Here is a 9,973-nt window from a genome sequence, read left to right on the forward strand (position 1 = left end):
CTATAGTAGTATAATGGGTTGTTTGGATACTGGTACTTACTCCGGTTGTGCTAGATTTAGAGGCATAAAGGCAGATTTCAGGCTCATGTTTTCTTCTCTTTCTTTAGAAGATATCACGATTCTTCTGGTAAATGTGGTGGATGCCTCATTTCGGTCTTCATCCCGGTTTTATGTATGTCCATTATAGAAAAAGAGACAAAAGGGAGACAGATTCTCTACGCGCTTGGGCTTGGAGCAGGAATTATCATCTAGTTCACTAAATTAACCTATTTGGTGTTCATCTGGTCGGAAGAGAGAAAGGCTAATCCCCAGTGGATTTAAGTGGTTAGGTCCCTAATGAGGTCAACAAAAACGAGTTCTGATTTCAGTCTGGTTTTTCTATTTGCTTTTAAGCTGTAAAATATTGGTGGACTTTTTAGCTTGCGGCTGTTTATCACTACGCTGCTTCTCGTACTTCTTCCTCCATTTTTATATAATTCAAATACACAGAAAGTAATTTTTAACTGAACAAAATAAACATTGAACACGTCTCATTTATTACTTAGCAGGATTAGATGTCTGAACAAAATCCATTTGATCTTTGCTGATAAAAAAAAAAAAAAAAAAAAAGGCACCTCCAGGCCTAAGTTTTTAATTTTTACACTTTTTTGTTGTTTAATCTTTTCACCAACTCTGTGCCAACCCTTGCATGCTTCATGTATGTCCTTTCATTGGAACTCATGAACGTAATAATCAACGTCGTCTCCGAAGATTTTTAATGACAAAACCGCTGTCGACATAAATATCATAATTTTTTTTTCTTTTGGGGATTATCATATCATGACTTAACACATTGAAGGAAATTAAAAAATTACAGTATGACACTTCCTGGAATTCGTCAAATCTTCATTTGTGGCGATTAGGGAGTCTGATTAAACAAATTAACAAAATATTATTTCATATCCTTAATTTAATGATATATCATACCCCTTTAGAAGACTATATTGAAGCCTTTTCATCCAAAACCCAACTCCCTCATGGGCACTTCACCAGAAGGCTTAACTGGTTGGTTAACTCTTTAGTAGTTGAGTTTGATATGAATACTTAAAAAGTGATTCGAACTAACGCACATTGCAGTTGTCTCTAGCATGATTATGTTCTTCTTTCGAAATGATTTTTCGAGAGACCGGAACGTCGGAATGCCCCCTTTAAGCTAAAGTGAAAGGGAGAAGGAATTTTAAATTTGTGGAAGTAAATGACTGCAACAAATTGAATGAACCTTTGAGACTCTGTTCAAGTCAACCAGTATGAGATGGCTACGCCTAATGAGGAAATATTTGCTTAAGCGGGGGATACATTTTGAGCCAAGTGTGTACGAGCTCTTGACTTTGAAAAACGTAGAAATAGTCAGCAGGTCAATATCATGCTTCCTTTTAATTCTGATAAGTGGGACTTGTACAGGCTTATCAATCTTAAAAATGTAGAAAAAATAGAGTTTAAATCACTGTCAGAGAGTATTTTTATTGCTTTGGATGTAACGCCTTGCTGGGGTCTAACTATGTGAGGCCATGACAGGGGGTTTCGGGAATTAAGATAAGCAGGGAATTAGGTTGACTTCACGTAAGAGTCCTTTCGTGATTGCTGCCTGGGTTACGCGTGATATTTTTTTTGGAAAGTCTGCTTATCCGATTCTGAGGAGTTTCCGTTGGCAACAAGCTTCTTGGGGGTGGACTTTCTTTTAACTGTAATTAGTTGGAATTTAAGAAATGCTTGCTCGTCTAAAGCTTCGAGTTGATTGTCATTAAGTTGTCATCATCGACTGGGTTGTTAAAGTTTTGACCTTTGTCTTCTTCTACTCGTTTTAGCTCCCACCTAATTCTGCTACAGAAAATTGGAGAGCTTGGATTTGGATCAGGCTTAGCAGACATTCCCACTACCTGGGCTGCAACTTGAAGTCCAATAACGATCCAGTTTGATCAGAACCCATCTGGGACAGAAATTAGTGTGGGAAGAAACTGAATGCAAGGACTGTGGTTGATGTTCCATGGAAAAAGCCCTCGGTGCCTGTGTTGGTCTCCTTGAATCGATCAGCTGACAAGAGTAGAGTATGGGGGAGTCCACGTCTTCCTGCTCCTATTCAGAAGAGAAATTTCATAGGGCAAACTTTATGCTCTACAGGATGCACATTTGACCTAGATGCTCAGAACCTTGCTTACTGCTCCAGTCATTCTGATATTGCATGTCACCATCAGAGGCTATATATTGTTGCAACTCCAACAACATGCAATTGACCTTCGACTTGTTCGAGTCCAGTCATGCCATCCAGTTTTTCAACTCATTCAAACCAATTTTGCTTTCCCTCAATCAGATTCTTTGATCTTGGTGTCATTCCCAATTCAGCCCTAACCTGGAAAGATCATGTGCATCTTTCTAAAAGTCATTGGAAACTTTCATCAAACACCTTGTGGGCATGGACCAAACACATTGCTGCTCTTCTCCTTTCTTTCAACCAACTCCATGGATGTGCCCCTTTTTCTCTTCCCCCGTAGTGATTATGGTGTTTTGACCTGCTTATTGACTTGCTACTCTATCGGGTCAACTTGGATTCAAGAGGGGGAGCGTGTTGGGTCAAGGATTCGGACTTACCCCTTCTATTCTTGGCAAGTCTTGCCTTATTGCCTTAATTCCTGATAAAAAGCTGATAAAACAAAATGCTAACGGACGTCGAAGTAGAGGATAAACTTTAGATAATCTATTGATAAACAAACAATTTATATAAATAGACTAATACACAACATAAAGCAACTAAAATAAACACGACATAAACACGATCCAAGGTGCAAAACAAACTTACTTAACAAAGTAAACTAAACTGACACTCCTAAAAACTAGGACAACTAGTCTTATTTAGAAATTAATAATTTTCTTAACAATCCCTCCCTTAAACTGATGTTTCAGACATAACATTTAGTTTAATAAGAGTCAAACTTTGAAGTGCCATCCCTCAAATTGAATCATTTGAAATTCAAACACCAAGTAGCTTCCTGAGCTTCTGTAATGCATGAAACTTGAAAGGCTTGGTTAGAATATCAACAATCTGGCTTTCACTTCTACAGTAAATAAGATTAATGACTCCATCATTGGTAAGATTCCTCAAGAAATGATACTTCACATCTATATGTTTGCTTCGACCATGTAAAACTGGATTTTTTGAAAGCTTTACTGCTGAATTGTTGTCACAATAAATCTGAGTAGGTCCATCCTCTTTAAAATGCAGCTGTTTAAGGATTTTCTTTAACCAAATATCTTGACAAGCACAAGCTGTTGCAGCAACAAATTCAGCTTCAATGGATGATAACGTGACAATAAGTTGCTTCTTTGATGACCATAAAACAACTCATGTCCCCATCATGAAAACATACCTAGATGTGCTTTTTCGATCATCTGGATCTCATGCATAATCACTATCTGTAACTCCATTCTTGTAGAATAGCCCAAACTCCTTAATACCTTGTAAGTAAAGGAAAATTCTTTTTGCAGCCAAGAGATGAATCTCTTTAGAATGTTCCATGTACCTGCTAATCACACTTACAACATGCATTATATCAAGTCTTGTTGCTGTCAAATACATTAAACTCCCCACTATTTGTTTGTAAAGAGTGTGATCAACATTCTTTCCTCCATTATCTTTGTTTAGCTTCATACCAAACTTAGATGGAGTATTTATAGAATTACAATCCTTCATCTGAAACCTGTCCAAGATTTCTCGCACATACTTCTTTTGAGAAATAAAAATTCCAGTAGAAGACTGCACCACTTCTAAGAAAATAATGCATCAAGCCAAGATCAAACATCTCCAATTCAGCCATCATGAATTTCTTAAAACTACCAAACATGGCTGTATTATTTCCAGTATAGATTAAATCATCTACATATAAGCAAACAAACAACATCTTTCCTCCATCTTCAATTTTTATAAAAAGTGTATATTCATAAGGACATTTATGGAATCTTTCCTTCAAAAAATAAGTTTCTATACGATTATACCAAAGCCCGTAGAGTTTGTTTTAATCCATATAGAGCTTTCTTTAACTTATACACTTTATGCTTGTTACCATGTTTTACATAACCACGAGGTTAATCGATAAATACCTCTTCTTTCGAATCTCCATGGAGGAATGCTGATTTCATGTCCAACTAGAAGATGTACCGTGAGTTTTGAACTGCCATAACAATCACCAATCTGATTGTATCATGCCTTGCAACCAGAACAAAGACTTCTTTCTAATTAATACAAACTCCTACTTGTAGGCCTTAGCTACCAAGCGTGCCTTGTGCTTGTCAACCTCACCATTTTCTTTCAGCTTTGTCTTGTAAACCCACTTTACACCAATTGTCTTCTCCCATTTTGGAAGATCACATAACTCCAATGTATCATTTTTTTCAGTGACTGTAATTTCAACATCCATAACCTTTCTCCATTTTGATTTTTTGACAGCCACTTCAAAAATGGTAGGATCACAATCTAAAAACAAAGAAAAATGTGTAAGTGGGTCATCACCTTGGTCAATTTCAGTTACTTCATCATCAGTCATCCATACTGGTCTTCTTCGAACACATTGAGGCTTTTGTGATTCAGCTGCAAGTGAGCTTTGATCAGTTGGAACATTTTGAGTGATTTCCTCTTCTTGCATATTCTCCATAGGTTGCTGCCCTTTCTCATCATCATCAAAATCTGCTGGAATACCTTCTTTAACACCATTTTGAATCCATGACCAGGTGTCTTTTTCATCAAATACCACATCACGACTGATGACAAGTTTCATGGTGCTAGAATTGTATAGTTTATAGCCTTTTGACTTATCACTAACAAGGGAAAAAATGCATTTTTCTCCCTTGTTATCTAGCTTCCTCCTCTTTTCATATAAAATATGGGCACATGCAATACACCCAAAAATCTGGAAATAATCTACAACAGGCTTCCTTCTGCTCTATGCTTCCTCTGTTGTCATATTTTGAATAACAAGTGTGGGACTTCTGTTTAATATATGGATGCTCCAATTAACTGCTTCAGGCCAAAAACTTTTTGAAATGCTGCTTGTAGTCAAAAGGCTTCACACCATATTCATAATAGTACGATTCTTCCTCTCGCATACACCATTCTGTTGGGGTGTATAAGTTACTGTAAGTTGTCTCCTGATTCCATAGTTCTCACAAAAAATTACAAATTCATGTGAGTTATATTCTCCACCGCGATCCGTGCGAAGAACTTTTATTGGGTTGCCTACTTCTTTCTCAACAAGGGCATTATAGCTTTTACAAGCTACAAAGGCTTCAAATTTTTCTTACAAAAAATAAACCCATATTTTACGACTATAATCATCAATGAAAGTAATGATATATCTTTTACCTCCATTAAAATGTGGTGTTATTGGCCCACAAATATCGGAATGAATAAGCTCCAATGCTTTCTTTGCTCTCCAAGATTTTTCTTGTGGAAATTGATTACGGTGTTGTTTGCTAACAACACATTCTTCACAAACTTGAGAAGAGACTGTAATTTGAGGAAGCCCCATCACTATGTTCTTTTGTTGTAGTGTTTTTAATCCGCCAAAATTCAGATCCCCATAGCGAAAATGCAATAGCCATGCCTCATCTTTTAATTTTGCTGAGAAGCATGAATGAGATGTGTTGTGGAGATAAAGTGAGAACATACGATTCGCCGTCATGTTAACTTGAACAATTAAGCCCAACTTTGCATCTTGAATTTGACATACTCCATCTTTGATAAAAATCTCGTATCTTTTTTCTTGTAACTGACCCACACTAAGCAAGTTGGTCTCTAAATCTAGCACAAAAAGAATATTAACGATAAAGTGGGTGGAATTTTCTTTGGTTTGGATTGTTACATGTCCTCTGCCCATAACAGAAATTGTAGAGTTGTCACCAAACTTAACAGAGCTACGAAAGGATTTATCCAAGTCATAAAATGCCTCATTCTCTCCACACATGTGGTTGCTGCAGCCAGTGTCTAAATACCACATGTTTTGTTGAGTTTCTTCCTTTACATGACACACCAACAAAAGAGACACCTCCTCTTCCTTTTTTGCAAAGTTAGTTTGATCTCCACTTTGTTTATTCATATCAGTTTGACATTTTGATTTATAATGGTCATACCTATGACATCTAAAACATTCAACATTGGACTTGTCTGCTGACTTCGATCAATAAGTTGTTGAGTGGTAGCCTCCACGTCCTCTACCTCTTGAGTGGTGACCTCCACGTCCTCTGCTTCGCCCTTGAAATTGACTATCTTGGTGATGATGATTTTGTTGTCTACTGGTTAAGTTTTTGCTCATGAACCAACAAAGAACCTTGTAATTCATCAATTGACAGTAAATCAACATCATTAGCTTCTTCTATAGCACAAACAACAAAATTAAATTTTGGTGTCAATGATCGAAGAATCTTCTCAACAATGAGAACATCCTCTGTCTTGTCGCCATGGATCCGCATCTTGTTAACGATTGCCATCGTTCTTGAAAAATAGTCTGTAACTGTTCTCTTGATTTCATTCGAAGTATTTCGAACTCTGAACAAAGTGCTCGAAGCTGCTGCCTGTTAGCCCTTGTTGTACCTTGGTACTTCTTCACGGAATCCCAAATATGTTTGGTTGTGTCTTTGCAAAGAATAATTTCCAAGATTGAGCGATCACTAGCTTGGAATAGATAATTCTTTGTTGCAAGATCCTTTAGCTTCAACCCTTCAAGCTCTGTCTTTTGTGCATCTGTAAGCACAACACCGACTGCTGGTTCTACTACTCCAGAAATAACAACCGTCCAATATTCTTTGGACCTTAAAATTTTTTCCATGAGCATGCTCCAATGGTCATAGTGACTATAAAAATGTGGAATGACTGGTTATATAAAATTTTCAGAAGCCATCAATTTCTCCTTTCTTGAACTTAGGTCGCTCTCAGTGTTCTATTGAAACGACACGGTATACTGCTGGGAGCGATGATAGAAATTTATCAAAAAAAATTATGCGGAAAATTTAGCAAGAGAAAAATACCAGATTTTTATTGGGGAATTGCGATCAGCGACACTAATCTTGGCGGGTCGAAATCCTGTTGGAGATGGGTGACTCGGCGGGTGATGACAACGGTAAACAAAGAGCTCTAATATTTCGGCTCAGTTTCTTCAGCGATGGGTTCCGAAATTTTTTGACAGCAATGGTAAACAAAGAGCTCTGATTTTTTGGCTCTGTTTCTTCAGCGATGGGTTCCGAAATTTTTTTCACCTCAGTTTCTTAAAAACAATTTCGACTTTCTTTCTTCAGCGACGGGTTCCAATTTTTTTTTCGGTTCTGCTTCATCAGCGATGGGTTCCAAATTTTTTTGACTCTGGTACTGGCGACGGTGATGATGACCCTTAGTGGATTCTTCCCGAATAGAGATTTGCGATTCTAATTTCGGGATTTCTTCCCAGAGACAAAGGAAGATCTGCGGCGATGATAGGATTTTTGGGAGCTCTGATTTTTGGAATCGTTTCGAATTTTTTTTGACTTTGGATGTCTGTATCTGGGGCATGGGATTTTAGCAATTTGATTCCGTCACCAGTAACGACAGCGACGACAGAGGAAGATCTGTAGTGACGGTAGGATTTTCAGGTGCTCTGATTTTCGGAATTGTTCTGAATTTTTTTTGGCTTTGGAGAAGTCTTGCTCTCTCCTTTCTCCTTCTACGGTTGCGGTGCAGGAAATCGAACAAAAGACGACGGCTATGGTTGCGTCGTCACCAAATGGAACTTTACTCCAAGTTGCTAATCAAACTCTGATACCACTGATAAAAAGCTGATAAAACAAAATGCTAATGGATGTCGAAGCAGAGGATAAACTTTCGATAATCTATTGATAAACAAATAGTCTATATAAATAGCCTAATACACAGCTGAAAGCAACTAAAAATAAACACGACATATACACAACGGGCACATTCTAAAGTGCAAAACAAACTTACTTAACAAAGTAAACTAAACTGACACTCCTAAAGACTAGGACAACTAGTCTTAATTTAGAAATTACTAATTTTCTTAACAATTCCAACTAATGGACTTAGAGGTTCTAACCTGATTTAGGTAGGAATATGTTATGGTCTTGGGGTTAAGTATCTATGCCTTCTGCTTCTAATAGGTCGTTCTTTTGGGTAGTATTGGCTAGGTATGGGTAAAAATATCAAAAAACTTTAAGAGGAAAAAACCATTAGTTGCATGTAAAGAGGAGAGTAGAAGTAGCTCTAGTCCATAGTCTATAAATTGTTAGTTCTGTGAGCCTTGTAATCATCCAATTTCAATACAAAAACCCCCATATCTCGCTTTGACTAACCCTTATCAACTTTGGCCAACCCTTAGGCATTTGATTGATGATAGAAAGGTCTCTAGGTGATTGGCTCTCAACTCAAGGGTTTTTATCAGCATATCGAAGCTCAAGCGTTCCCCCAAGGATGTTGGCCCTTGGCACAAGCTTGAGTCCTTAGTTCTACTCTCCACCCCGATCATCCACTATGAGAAGATCCTCTCGCAAGGGTACTTATTTTTCGTTTTACATTTGTCCATTTCATTATAATCATTAGCTCTTTCCCTTCATCAGCCTATTTGCCCTTCCCCATCCTATAGTCCAACTAACACTTGGTCTATACCCTTACACCCTCCTCCCTATCCCCAAGTTCATTTCATCCCTTCCCTCATCACTACTATCCGAGCCATCTTATCCAAACCATAGTTTGATTAACCATTTGATTTACATCTACCCATCCACTTCTTGTCATCCCTCGCACATCCCTAAATCCTAAATCGGGGCTCTCTAACCTCTCCCCACGTCCTCTACCTTATACCCGAGCCTCCACATTATTGTCTGCCAACAACTTACTTTAACCTTGTTGTGTTGAGCTTGATTTCATCCCAAAATGACTAACCACTTAGGAGGCTTATTGCTCAACCTTATTATTCAGTCACTTCACTTAAGATTTTTTTTCAATATGGGACTTTTCCCACTTCACACTCCCCTTCATGTTCAGTCTTATATGTAATAGGCCTGCAACGTGCCTACAACACATAAACAACTTGGCTTTCACCTCATAGATCCCACAATACATAAATAACCTAGGATCACTCATTGGACCTCAACCCACACACTAAACTTGTTCTAATACCATTATTGGGTTGAGCTCAGTTTCATCCCAATATAACTACCCATGTAGGAGGCATATTACTCAACCTTATAATTCATTCATTTCTCTTAAGACTTTTCAATAATTGAACTTCTTCCCACTTCACAAACCCCAAACCATAATACCACCCTAACCAAAGTCTATCTAACTAGCAAGAGTGCTATCGAAGAGGATATCCCTACTTGAAACCAAAATTTGGGTCCCCAACATATTACTCTATCCTCTAAAACTCTAGCAAGGAAATGGGACATAGTAACTTTCTTTCTTTGAGCTATGCTCTAATGTCAAATGTTTTGGTCATTGATGGAAAGATGGTGCCTTTGGATTAATTATATATCCAATAAGGATAGAATTGCTAGAAACAAAAGGAACGACTCGATGCAAGGAGAGCACTAACACTTTTCTTCAATTTGGGGAGGGTGAATCTTCCTTGCCGAAGTGCAGACTTTTGGGAATGATACTTGCCTATCTCATTGGGCATCTTGAATTAACTTATCATCTTTATACATCTTGGCCCACACTCAAATCAAAGGGTCTGAACTGTGGATCAGATCACACATCGTCTAATAAGAAATGCAAAATAATGTGAAATAATGAATTAAAATAAGTACAAATGTGACCTAACAAACAAGCTTGTTGATTTGAGAAGGTGGATATTAGATATATGGAGTTATTTTATGTCCTTCTCTTAAAAACCTAAATACATGATTCCATCTTACGGTATTCATATTTCATCATACATTTGTTGTTATACTTGTTAAGGCAGTT

Source organism: Aristolochia californica, unplaced genomic scaffold (assembly GCF_029961685.1).
Source record: "Aristolochia californica isolate CCGP_79_NKW_82.1479 unplaced genomic scaffold, dmAriCali1.0.hap1 SCAF_12, whole genome shotgun sequence".
NCBI lineage: Eukaryota > Viridiplantae > Streptophyta > Magnoliopsida > Piperales > Aristolochiaceae > Aristolochia > Aristolochia californica.